This window comes from Gobio gobio, assembly GCF_949357685.1.
Source record: "Gobio gobio genome assembly, chromosome: 19".
Classification (NCBI taxonomy): Eukaryota; Metazoa; Chordata; class Actinopteri; order Cypriniformes; family Gobionidae; genus Gobio; species Gobio gobio.
The window spans coordinates 26,555,377-26,569,244 of record NC_137112.1 but is presented as its reverse complement, the minus strand read 5'-3'; the positions used below and the strand labels follow the sequence as shown (position 1 = coordinate 26,569,244).

Below are 13,868 nucleotides of genomic sequence, written 5' to 3'. Positions count from 1 at the left end.
ATCTGATCTATAGATCTATAGGCTGTTTGCACAGTAAAATAAAATACTTTTTGGCTGCTGTCTGTAGATTCCTTCATGCACAACTCGTATTCTCTCGGATGTTTCATATGCAAATGTTTTAACAGCGGCTGTTGTTTAGGGTCCTTGTCATCACGAGACAAATCGGCATTGCAAATTGAACGCGTAGCTCAACTTGAATCGCCTTCTTTTGACTTAAAGTATACTGCCACGTTTTCTGTTCATGAGTTCCATTTTCACTTTCAACAGCGGCGTCATTAAGTTCGACCAGCGGGGCGCGCATAGTGCAAGCCTAGGGTTCGGGTTCGGTGGAAATAAATTCTGAGGTTCGGCAGAAACCGAACCCAGTCAAAAAGCCCAATATTCGGCCGAATCCGAACCCGAACCCTGGATTCGGTGCATCCCTAATATATTGTTATATATTGCGATAATGTAAGAAAGGCAATATATTGTGATATTTCTTTTTTGTGTTAGTTTTTTTTTTTTGAAAGATCTAATTTAAAAGAATAAAGAACACAAGCATAAAACCTGACAAGTAACTATTTTATTTAATTAATACAGTATATTTTATATCACTAATCACTATTTTGTGCAATCTAAATTAAGGGAAATAAAGTGCAGGATTCTTTGTGTATTTGTTTTAAGGGTTCACAGTATAGCGGTTTTTAATTTCGAAACTATTTAACAACAGAAAATCCATAGTCCAGTTTGTTGTGAGCTCTCAGATTCAATGCGTTTCCCAAGTATTAGATTTTAACTTGGCCTATTTTGCAAACAAAATTACTCGTCGATTTCCTTAGTGGCTTCTTTATAGCTGAAGCCAAAATGAGTCCACACTTCAGCTCTGTATACCCGAGAGCGGAATAATTCTATAGTCTTGTGAGCTGGTTTGCAAATACTAGCGATGCACGCACCTTCACCATGCACTTCGCCGGCTCCGCGTCAGTTACGTTCTGAGATAACACTGCCATCTAGCGGTTGGGTTTTATACAGTCTGTGGTTTAAACCGAACACAAAACCACAAATCTTGGATGTAAATAAATAAATATATAAATATCGATACAGAGTTTTTGAGAATCGATACAGTATCGCCAAACATAATATTGTGATATTCACGTGTATCGATAATTTCTTACACGCCTACTATGATTGGGACTGTCATATTACATAAAATTATAAAGAGAGGAATATTGTAATAAAATATTGTGAGTTATTTGGGTTTAGTTGGCCGTTTCATCTCGTTGCTCCTTGAAGAGAATGCGTGCACAACATTCAATTCACATTTATTAGTATAGCGCTTTTCACAATACATATTGTTTCAAAGCAGCTTCACAGAATATGCATGCATTAGAATTTAAAGTGATTTGACCACGTTATGCATTTCGGAAATGCACATTTACAAAGCACACAGATTGGCTAATAATGTATTATTACATTGGATTTTTAACATGAGGCACGCATTCTGACTCGCACGTAACTTAGTTCAAGTTCACTTGTCATTTTGTGCAGATCAAATTTGTAATATGTTTATTTTGTATATATCTGATTAATCTCATATAGGATGCTTCAGTGTATCGTGCTCATTCAGCTTCAGCGCGCGCAGCTCAAACTGCATTGCACGACTTATAATAATTATGATTGTATTCGTATTACATAACATTAATGAGAACACTATTTTAATTAATCGTTGTGCATTCATTTGGTTTAGTTGCTGTTGTTCCAGGAAAAGCGCGTCCACACATTCTGAATAACAGATCTGATGCGGCGTTGATGACACGTTGTATCAGTCGTTATATTTGATGATTAAATACGTAATTTAATTAAATGATCAATCACATGGACCCTTTATTTATTAAAAACCCTTCTTATTAATTTGGTGAGGAACATGGCGTTTTGAGCAGCATTTGCTCACCCTGTCATGCTGTCTGCTATAAGCCACTAATGTAGATGCATATTGTATTATTAAGGCTAACGATTAATCGATTAATTGTTCGTTAATTTAAATGACGATCGATCAGGGGAATTTGTGTAAATTGACATCCCTACTACAAATCTTTGAGCAATCTTGGCGAGATTCTCATTTTCACACTAGACATATTCTTTAAAAAATAAAAAATAAATCAGTGAGGCACCATATCTACTATATTAATTAATCCTGACAAATACTTAATCTCTATCTTTTTTCTTAATTCCCCCAAGGACTAAACAAGATGCTGGGGTGGCAATGAAACCATGTTGTGCAAATGAAAGACGGCAGTGGGAATAAAGAGCTGCCATGGGGCTCCACTGACCTTGCGTTTATTCAGAAGTACATAATGCAATAATCACCTCCGCATGTGTGATAGATTTTAGCCACCTCGCTCCATTAATCATCAGCCGCGGATGGGAATAAATTGAATTAGCACTACAAAAAGCTCACTTCTCTTAACTGCAAGCAACGTAAAACAATTAGTGCATTTGAAAATGAGTTTGAATCTAATGCAATTGATTAACAGATTAATAAATATTTGATCCCCGCAACCAACAGCTTCTTGTTCCAAGTGTCAATGAGGCTGTTTTATAATTAACCTCTACACTGTGATTAATGTGAATGTGATGAATATCATAACTTTTACATTGTTCTAATGTATTGCTAAATTGTAATTAGATATTACTTGAGATTATTTGATTCATTCTAAAAAATATTAAAGCATGAAATAATTGCACACCTGGAATAATTAAAGGAAACAGTCCAAAAATCCATGCAGGGGAAACTCAGGAGAAAAGGCAAACACATCTACTAACATTGATGAGACATGACAAAAGAACTGAACAAAACAGGAGTAGATGTTTTGTGTAAATGTTAGGGCATTGCTTCTGGGTAATATACAAGGGGTCAAAGGTAACCATAATCAGTGTAGAGTAAAGCTACTTTTAAAAGTAATGCATTACAATATTGCATCATTCCCTAAAAAAGTAACAAATTGTTACTTAATGCTTTAACAAAGTAATTCTTTATGATACTTTTCCATTACTGTTTCTCACATGGGATGGGATGGGCTTGCTTGTTTGTTTGTAATAACAAACAAATTCTATTTGTAAAGATCCCGTTACACCAAAAGTGAAATAAATAAGCTTCTAACTGAAGGAAATGCAAATGTATGCTTGTAGCCTACAACTCAAACAAAATTTTCAGCTGTTCTGCCATTCTGAGCCGCATGAGAAGCAAGTTAAACACTCTTACTTTAGCAATAAAACAAAAGAAAATTAAAGCTGCAAGCAGCGATAAAAAGGGCCCTCGCACCGATGCCACCACCACCCGGTAGCTTTAGGAAAACAGAGCTGAATATGGGCATGGACATGTGTTCAGGAAAGGACATTGTTTGCCTGTTTTATGGCGGAACATCAGAATTTGTCAGGCGCGCCGGTAGGGTTGGGTACCGAACTCGTTACTTTTAAGGGAACCGACCGAATTAAGTCGGTAGGCCTACTACCCAGTACCGATTCACATTAAATCACATTAAATCAATCAAGCATTTTACCATTTCATTTGAGAAAAACTACCTTCATATCATAAACAAAAAAGGTCTTCATGGCAACCCATCAAAATAAAAGTTTGGCTTAACTTGACAAATACATTATTGTTGTACAGTAGAATTTAGATACGTCTCAATGTAATAATAATAAACATAACACTAATGTAATAATAATACATTATCAAAACTTGATTTTTTAAGTAATAAATTAAAAATGTCCTTCATGTTTTAATTTGAACCGTATAAAGCTCAGTTGTGCAGCATTTTGTTTGACAAAAAAGGTTTAAATAAATTAAAAGATAAATTAAATGTATGTCTTATGTCTTCATTTGATTACCAGAAAATACATAACATAATTTGTAGTAAATCTTTTCATAGAAATTAAATTAAAAAGAAAAAATTATAATACGGTTGTTTACATGAATTAAATTAAGTACCTAGTAGCCTATTAATTACTAGTAAATATTACAGTATACAAACATCACAGACAATGGCAGACAGCGACCTGGGCAGCTCTGGCATAATGTCAATAACACTTCTATAAATGACTTACAGGTTCTTTACAGTTACTGATGTAAACATCCCTAAAGTACCGAAAAAAGGTACCGTTGGGTACCGGTACCGATACTGGTTAAAATGTGAACGGTACCCAACCCTACCCGCCAGGAACACGCCCTTCGACGAAAACTCAGCATCTTTGCAATTTAATGTCGCAAAAATAATCCGATTAAAACTCTAGGTTCGTTAAAATCCTCTCAACATGGGGACAGGAGAGGTGTCAGTCAATGAATGGGAAAGCAAAGTAACTTGAGTTACTTATTAAAAAAAAAAATCGGATATTTTGTTTTAGTAAATTGCTACTTTACTAGTTTCTTGGAAAACGTCTCGGTTACGTATGTAACCCTCGTTCCCTGAAGGAGGGAACGGAGACGTACGTCGGAACTGACCGACGAATTGGGATCTGTTTCCAGAGACCGACCTACTTCGAGTGATTAAAACGAGCCAATGGACATTGGCATGCGGTTCACACATTCCACGCACCGCCCCGCAGCGCGGGTATAAATACGGAAGTGGAATACCGCATCATTGCTTTTCAACTGAGGAGCCGAGATAAGTGACTCGGCCTTCAGCTGAAGCACAGCACCTGGCGACGGGACTTACGTCTCCGTTCCCTCCTTCAGGGAACGAGGGTTACATACGTAACCGAGACGTTCCCTTTCAGTCGGTCACGTTCGACGTACGTCGGAACTGACCGACGAATTGGGATCCCTACCAACACGCCAGGAGGCTGGCCCTTCCAGCGTCCTGCCTGAGCTCGCTGGACCACTCCTATGTTAGAGTGTGAGTCAGGGCTCCGGGCAGGGAAGGACAGTCACTGCTGTTCCTGCAAGACCCACTCAGTGTGACTATTGGATAGCGCTGGGAAAGCGTGCCCATCTCGGGAGATGGTACGCTGCGGAGCCACGTCCTTCAATGGAAGGAGAGGTGGAATACACATAAGGACTAACCTAACAGGGTAGTGCAACAAATGGCAGTCTCTGGAGTGGACCCAACCTGGTTCCAGGGGGGGAAGAACATACCCAGAGACGACAGAGGAAGCTCTGTCGAGGGAAAGACACGGGGCTAGCCGAGTAGGGTAGCTGGTACCGTGGAGAAAACACATATGGGGTAGCCGTGAGGGGACCGCAACATATGGAACCCAGCCTACACACACGTTCCACAAGCATACGGGTGCAGGCCTGGCATCAGACGGCCGCCACGTCTGACACCGAAGGGGTGACGGAGGAACTCACAGGGTTAGCCGTTTCCGGGGAACACAACTGGAGCAGAATAGACGCACGTATCCGGCCCAGAGGGCGGGAGTGGCGTATGCAAGCCGACACTAGAACGGGGACTTAGTGCTGCTGGCCACTGGGGGCGAGAATGCGGGAAGATACCGGCTCTACACGGAGGCTATAAAATCTAGCGAACGTGTTAGGTGTCGCCCAGCCCGCAGCTCTACATATATCTGTCAGCGAGGCGCCTTGAGCCAACGCCCAGGAAGAAGCAACACTCCTTGTTGGGTGTGCTCGCAACCCGAACGGGCAAGGTACGTCTTGGGACTGGTAAGCCAAGACAATGGCATCCACTATCCAGTGGGCCAACCTCAGCTTGGAGACAGCCTTTCCCTTCTGCTGGCCTCCGTAACAGATGAAGAGCTGCTGTGAGGATCTGAAGCTCTGAGTCCGGTCAACGTAAGCGCGAAGAGCGCGGACGGGACAAAAAGCTAGGGCTGGGTCTGCCTCCTCCGAAGGCAGCGTTTGCAGGCTCACCACCTGGTCCCGTAAGGGAGTGGTAGGAACCTTGGGCACGTATCCAGGCCGGGGTCTCAGGACAACGTGAGAGTTGGCCGGCCCGAATTCTAGGCACGATTCGTCGACCGAGAGTGCATGGAGGTCCCCTACCCTCTTGATTGAAGCCAATGCAATCAGGAGAACTGTATTCATGGACAGGATTTTTAGCTCAACAGACTGCAAAGGTTCAAATGGAGGACCCTGAAGTGCTCTGAGCACCAGGGCTAAGTCCCAAGAGGGTAACGAGGTAGAACTAGGAGGATTTAGTCTCCTCGCACCTCTGAGGAACCTGACGATTAAGTCGTGCTTACCTAAGGATTTACCGTCTATTGCATCGTGATACACTGCTATTGCTGCGACGTATACTTTGAGGGTGGAGGGAGACAGCCTTCGCTCCAGCCCATCCTGCAGGAAGGAAAGCACAACATTAATCGAACACCTTCGGGGGTCTTCCCGGTGGGAAGAGCACCACTCGACGAACAGGTTCCACTTCAGAGAGTAGAGGCGCCTCATAGAGGGGGCTCTAGCTGAAGCGATGGTGTCTACCACTGCTTGTGGTAGGCCCCCTAGAACCTCCGCGTCCCGTCCAGGGACCAGACATGGAGATTCTAGAGGTCTGGACGCGGGTGCCATAGAGTGCCCTGCCCCTGAGAAAGCAGGTCCTTCCTCAGGGGGATCGGCCAGGGAGGGGCTGTCGCGAGGAGTGTGAGTTCTGGGAACCAGGTCCGGTTGGGCCAGTAGGGCGCAACTAACAAGACCTGCTCCTCGTCCTCCCTGACCTTGCACAGTGTCTGTGCGAGAAGGCTCACTGGGGGAAACGCATATTTGCGTAGGTCCCGGGGCCAGCTGTGCGCCAGTGCATCTGTGCCTAAGGTACCTCCGGTCAGGGAGTAGTACCACTGGCAATGGGTTGAGTCCGGAGAAGCGAACAGGTCTACCTGTGCAACTCCAAAGTGGTCCCATAACAGCTGGACGCTCCGGGGGTGGAGTCGCCATTTGCCCGGAGGTGTCGACTGGCGAGAGAGCTCGTCGGCTATCTGGTTCAGCGCACCTGGGATGTGAATGGCACGAAGTGACCTCACAAACTTCTGACTCCACAGGAGGAGATGGCGGGCGAGCCGGAGCATGCAACGGGAGCGTAGACCACCCTGACGGTTGATGTACGCAGCGGCCGCAGTGCTGTCCGAATGGACCAGTACGTGCTTGCCCCGAAGCGACTTCTTGAACCGGGCCAGGGCAAGACGTACCGCCAGTAACTCTAGGCAATTGATATGCCAACGCAGTTGGGGCCCCGTCCACAGACCCAAAACTGCGTGCCCGTTGTACGTGGCCCCCCAGCCCGTGGATGAGGCATCCGTGAAGACCACAGCATGCCTCGACACCTGTTCTAGGGACACTCCGGCCCGGAGAAACGAGGGGTCTGACCACGGACTGAAGGTTTGGCGACAGTAAGGAGTAACTAAGACCCGGTACTGACCGCTCTGCCACGCCCATCTCGGGACTCGTCGTGCAACCAGCGTTGAAGCTGTCTCATATGAAGCAATCCGAGCGGCGTTACCGCGGATGCAGATGCCATATGCCCCAGGAGCCTCTGAAAGAATTTCAGTGGGACCGCTGTCCTGCCTTTGAACGTATTCAAGCAGTTCAACACTGACCGGACGCGCTCTGGAGTGAGGTGCGCTGTCCGGCTGACCGAATCCAGCTCCATACCGAGATAAGAGATCCTCTGTGCGGGGCAGAGTTTGCTCTTCTCTCGGCTGACCCGAAGTCCCAACGGGCTGAGGTGACTGAGCACCATGTCCCTGTGTTCGCACAACTGCTCCCGAGACTGGGCGAGTATAAGCCAGTCGTCACGATAGTTGAGTAAGCGAACGCCGCGTTCTCTGAGCGGAACAATGGCTGCCTCGACGACCTTCGTGAAGACGCGAGGCGACAGGGACAGCCCGAAGGGCAAGACTTTGTACTGATATGCCTTCCCCTCGAACGCAAAGCGTAGGAACGGTCTGTGTCAAGGAAGGATAGAGACATGAAAGTACGCGTCCTTCAGGTCGATCGCTGCGAACCAATCTCGGGGACGGATGCATTGGAAAATGCGTTTCTGCTTTAACATTTTGAACGGGAGTTTGTGCAGGGCCCGATTCAGAATGTCCAGGTCCAAGATTGGCCTTAACCCACCCCCTTTCTTGGGTACAATGAAGTAGGGGCTGTAGAACCCCGACCTCATATCGCCCTCGCCAGCAGGGCATCGATCTCGGACCGCAAGACATGGGCATCGCTGCTCCGCACGGAGGTGAAGAGGATGCCCCTGTACTTGGGAGGCCGGCGTGCGAATTGAATCGCATAGCCGAGAATGATGGTACGGATGAGCCAGCGAGACGGCCTGGAGAGACCTAACCAGGCCCCCAGAGACCGAACTAGCGGGACCAACGGCACCACAGACGTACCCGGGGTGAGGCAGCGAGGTGGAGTATTCAGACCCGACTCGGGAGGCCCGGAGTGTTGCCTGAATACTCCAGGTGGGGCAGAGAGTGGGTGAGTAGGCCCGGGGGGCGTCCTCGGTGCCCAATCTGCTGCCCCCTGGCGAGGGGTGAGAGGGGAGGAAAGGAGTGGCAAGGCCCGGGGGCGTCGCACACTGCCAACCTGTCCCTCTCGGGGCTCAGGGAGGGAAGAAACTGCTCTGAGAATGTGGGTACCGCTGGACTCCGGGGAGCCAGCGGCAGGACCGAAACCAAAAAAATATTCTCCCCCCGGTCCTCCTCCGGGGGAGGGAGGGGTGCGGACACCGTCTCCCCGAGCAATTCCTCTCTCGCTGGGCTGCCCGTTTCAGGGTCGCTTGCCCTTGTGCTTGCTAGCAGGCTCGCGGCTACCTGCTGCCTGGGTGGAGGCGGACGAAGGGTGGCGCCCTGGGCGACAAGCAGATGGAGGTGCTGCAGCCGACGACTGGGTGTAGGCAGCAGCTGGTCGTCGGGGCAGGTTTTTTTTTTTTTTTTTTTGCCACCTCCGTCTGCTTCTGGGCCACCAAGAACTGCTGGGCGAAGTTCTCGTTGGCGTCGCCGAAGAGGCCAGCCTGACAGACAGGGGCGTTGAAGAACCGAACTTCGTCGGGCTCACGCATATCTGCCAGGTTTAGCCCCAGCTTCCTGGACCACTGGTGTGGACATCGCCTGACCCAGGGAGCGTGCAGTGACTTTCGTCACCCGGAGAGCGAGGTCCATCACCGCACACAGTTCCTGCATAACCCCTGGGTCGGGACTACCCTCATGCATGCAGGACAGAGGGCAGTGAGAGAGGGAAAAACTTATACAGGTTATGGCCCTTTTGGTGTTCCATATTTTGACACCAAATAGTTCCATGCTGTTAAATTTTTCCAATGCACATCCGGGCAGCCACCCCGGAAAGCATTGCTGTCAACTCTGAATCTGATTCAGCATGAGCACACACCATTATAGTGGGAAACTCAGCATTATCATTTCCAGCGCATAACAGCCCTCTCTCCGATGCAGCAATTGACATCTGTCCTCCGCCAGAGCGCCAAATGAAACGCTAGATCCTTTTTTTTTTTTTTTTTTTTTTAAAGGACCAGCAATCCCATCTGTAAGCTACCAGCAGGCATGTGAGACAATGAGCGTGGCCGTCAGACTTGACGGCACACGGTGCGCTGAACAATCTAGCCCCTATGAAAGAGCAAGGTGAACAACAAGCCGACGTGGTCATGTTCTCGTGAGAGAACATGAACCACCCACAAACAAAGTCTCAGCACGCTCGTGATGCGATAGAGGAGTGGGGGCCCGAAGAGATGTACTCGGCGGGGAAGCCCCACTGTAATCCTCAGGCCACCAATGCTTATTAGCCAAAGTAATCCTTTTCTGGGGCCCCAGAAAAGAAACTAGATCGGGGAATAAGCGAAGGGACTCAACCCCGTTTGAGGTTTCATAGTCTCGACCGCGCATCAGAGCGCCGAGTGACGCGCTGGGTTGCCGTGACAACCCCCGCTATCAGCCGGCGCGAGACGGCACACGGCGCGCTGAACGCTCAAGCCCTTACGAGAAAGGTGAGACGAACAACGCACCGACGTGACCATGCTCTCCTGAGAGAGCATGGATCACCCACGAAAGCAATCTCACATGTTTATATGCGAGAGAGATCGTGGCCGTCAAATGAGGACAGGAAACAACCACATCCAGAAACACACGGTTTGAGTGACATCTTGAAAAAGACGCAGGGTCAAACTGTGTTGCTCTTTTAGAAGGAAATGCTCTTTTAGAAGTGCTGAAGCACTCAGGGAGATGGCCGCGGCTCACAGCAGTCCGATTGCAAGCCTGCGTGTGAGCACTCAAAGAACGGAAACGCCCAGCCAACCAACACAGGAACAAGTGTATGTTGCAGCGGCCTATCGCTGACTCGCGCCGTCACACCAGCACCCAGGTAAGAGAGCGATCCTCCTCGAGACTAGTCTAAACACTCTTCGTAGAAACAGCTTGATACAGCAAACCGTTCGGCTCCGAAGTTAAAAAGCAATGATGCGGTATTCCACTTCCGTATTTATACCCGCGCTGCGGGGCGGTGCGTGGAATGTGTGAACCGCATGCCAATGTCCATTGGCTCGTTTTAATCACTCGAAGTAGGTCGGTCTCTGGAAACAGATCCCAATTCGTCGGTCAGTTCCGACGTACGTCGAACGTGACCGACTGAAAGGGAACTAATCTGATTACTTATTTTCGATTAGTCGACTAATCTAACGATTATTTTTCCGGATTAATCTGATGATTCTTTTTTACTGATTATTGTATTTCAAAGAGGGTAGTGAATTTGTATATTATTTTAACATGAAATCAATGAATGATGACAATATAAATTGTATTTGAGGAAGGGTAGTGTACTTAAGCCATTTTATAATGAAATATATGAACACAAGAAGCTTTTTAAACATCACGTATAATGATACTATTCATCATAAAATGTATACAGAGAAGGCCTAATTAGGAAAAGTTATTTACTATAACAGTTGAGTATGATTTACTTATTGATTTGTGTCAATAGTAAACGAAAATGCACTTGTATTTATCTGCAAAAGGTTCACATACAGAAGCTTTCAGCATAGGGTTGATGTATAACTGGTCGTCTATTTTGAAGATATACATGTGCATAAACAACGACTAAAGCTGCCAGAAGTTTTTGCCCAAACTTCAAAGACACATTTAAATTATTTAAACTAGAGGCATCTTAACTTAAATGTTACTTTAATCATGTAAACTACCTATATACAGCAATATGGCACTGCTCTGCCACCGCGTGCAGTGTGAAACCAGCGTTGCAGAGCGAACAAAGCATTTCACGCATGTCGACGTATTTTTGTAGTCGACGTTGCAGCCCTACTGCAGATAGCATTTGACGCATTTCACGCATGTCGACGTATTTTTGTAGTCGACGTTGCAGCCCTACTGCAGATAATAATGATTTGTTCGAAAATTGTAAATGTCATCTTGTATCAAACTGCTGTAAAACCCAACGTAACATCACATGGCCATAACCTAACAGTTTGATATCATCATTTCAGACCCAAAGCTTTGGTTTTGCGTTTGAAAATACAGAGTATCTGTCTCAATGAGCTGTGAACGTAGAGAAAAAAACGTAGTATTTAATTTCATGGCTCCTTAACTTTCATACAGTTAATTTCTCCAGCACCTTGCTCTGTATATTCCTACCCTTTGTGTAGAATTTGAACCCCCTCAAACTGTCAATGGAACAATTACTAATAAACAATAAAGGCCTCCAAAGAGTGAGTGAGTGAATGAGTGAAATAAATAAATAAATCTGTTGGAATTCATAAGGTAAAAAATACAATGAAAGGGGGGCTTTGTCGTTAAAGTTTCGCAATGTAGATTTTAGGCTAGTCATTTTTTTTTTCTAAATCTGGTACCATAATGACTGCAGATTGCTTAATCTATTTGTGATCATATCATCACAATTGGAACCGCAAGCTGTACATTTTCAGAGGTGATAATGAGATCCAAGACAAAAACATTTTACAGAGGAAGAAATAAATGACTGTACTCCAAAGACTGTTTCAGAAAATGAAAGAAAAAGGAATCTATATGTAAGGTGCAGATGATAATAAAAGCAATATATACCACAGTCATGCACACTATATCTTCCAGCTACAATCCACATGCATTATTGAGTTCAACCTTTGGATATTTAAACATTTTGTAGATCTTCTATCAACAAACGAATCCGAGCATGACAATTTCTCCATCAAGAAATTCAGAAAGATGAAATCTGATGATAGTTATGCTTGTTTGTTTATTTGAGAGCCTTCAATTAAAAAACATTTCGAAGTATGTTTACACTGTAAATGTTCAAGTCGCAAATGCTTTAGGTAGTAGATGCTATATGTTATGATACATATACTGTGGCCATAAATAATGTGGACCACTTGAGACACACACACGTCTGGTTCACTGGATTTGTGGGGATTCTCCATAGACGTAATCGTTTTTATACTGTATAAACTGTATATTCTATCCCCTTACACTAACCCTACTCCTAAACCTACTCAGCACAGAAAACTTTCTGCATTTTTAGATTTTCAAAAAAAAAAAAAACTAATTCTGTATGAATTAGCTTGTTTCCTCATGGGGACCTCAATTTAGGTCCCCACAGTGACTCGAGTGCCCATGAATCGTGCATTCAGGTTGAAGTCTGAAGAATGACTATTGTAATATTTTTTTTTTAATTATGAAATAAAATAAGTTAAATAAATATAATAAACATAAAATAAGTTGTATAAATAATACAATAATTAAACAATCCAAATTAATTAATAAATACATTTCACAAAACAGGATTTAAGTTACATAAAATGTAATAGCAATACTTAGAAAAAAAAAAAGTATTATTAGATCATCAATTTTAGAATTAAACAAAAAGTATCATGACCCATTGTCAAACTTTAGTGCATTTTAAAGAGTACATAACACAGTTTCTGCCAATATCATGTTAATATTGAGTACCTATAGAGTAGTACTGCATCCTTCTTTTAGTGACATTGTTGATTTCGTGATTTCTAAAAACAGAATGACAGCGCTGCTGACGGCTTCCATAACCGAATAAAGCTTGTTGATGGACGTGCTCATGCTCTCGCTCTGGTTGATGTGCGCACGCGCTCATGCGTGAGAAGCGATCGATACAAGGAATTCTGCCCTTTATGACCTCATACAGGGCCATACCCGAAAAAAACTTTACGAAACTTATTCGAATCCTGAAGGAGTGTACCCCCCCCCCCCCTTAAGCTGCTTAGAGTCCCAAATACTTATGTATGCAAACGATACCTACATGTTCTATGAAAAACAGAGGACAGGAATTGTGGATTTAGATGTGGGGGGAAAAAAACCCTCTAAAATGTACTTGTGACAGTAATCTACATGTCTCAAAAGAGATGCTGTGACGCGTGAGGAGGGCTTACAAATTGGTTCGCTATTACCAGGCTGAAAAGCTCAAATGGGTCAATGAGAGATACCAGAGCTCAGCGTGGCAGCAGTAGGGGGTTTGAAACGGTGTACATGGCAGTCTGCAGCAGAAAGGCCACCGTATACTGTACTGCAATGCTGCGGTCTGGGGGTAGATTGCGATCTAAGCTGTACGCCCCAGGTATGGGAAAAGTGGAGCGTGATGTTTATAATACCTGACTGAAGCAGCCATGGCTAAGAGACTTTCACGGTTGTCTGCCTACAGCTGAGACCCCACGTCTGATATTCAACCATGGCCTGATGCTGAAAGAAGTTGAGAAGGAAAAAAAATGCTGGCTGACTTAAACAAAAATTTTGCTTTTTGGACCCCACTGACTTGTATGTAATGTATGGGCAAAAACTATTATTTACAATAAGCATTTATCTTGTTTTCTAATTCCGTCATACAGGTTAGGAATGACATGAAACTTAAAAACTGATGACAGAATTATCATTTGTTTGGTGAATGACCTTTTTAACAGTATAGTATAGTA

The 13,868-nt window shown here is 44.8% G+C and overlaps 1 protein-coding gene across 1 annotated transcript in view; it reads right to left on the bottom strand.

Annotated features, from left to right (window-relative positions):
* naaladl2 (N-acetylated alpha-linked acidic dipeptidase like 2) overlaps positions 1 to 13,868 on the bottom strand; it is a 431,375-nt gene that overhangs the window by 325,749 nt on the left and 91,758 nt on the right. The gene's annotated exons all lie outside the window — the stretch shown is intronic.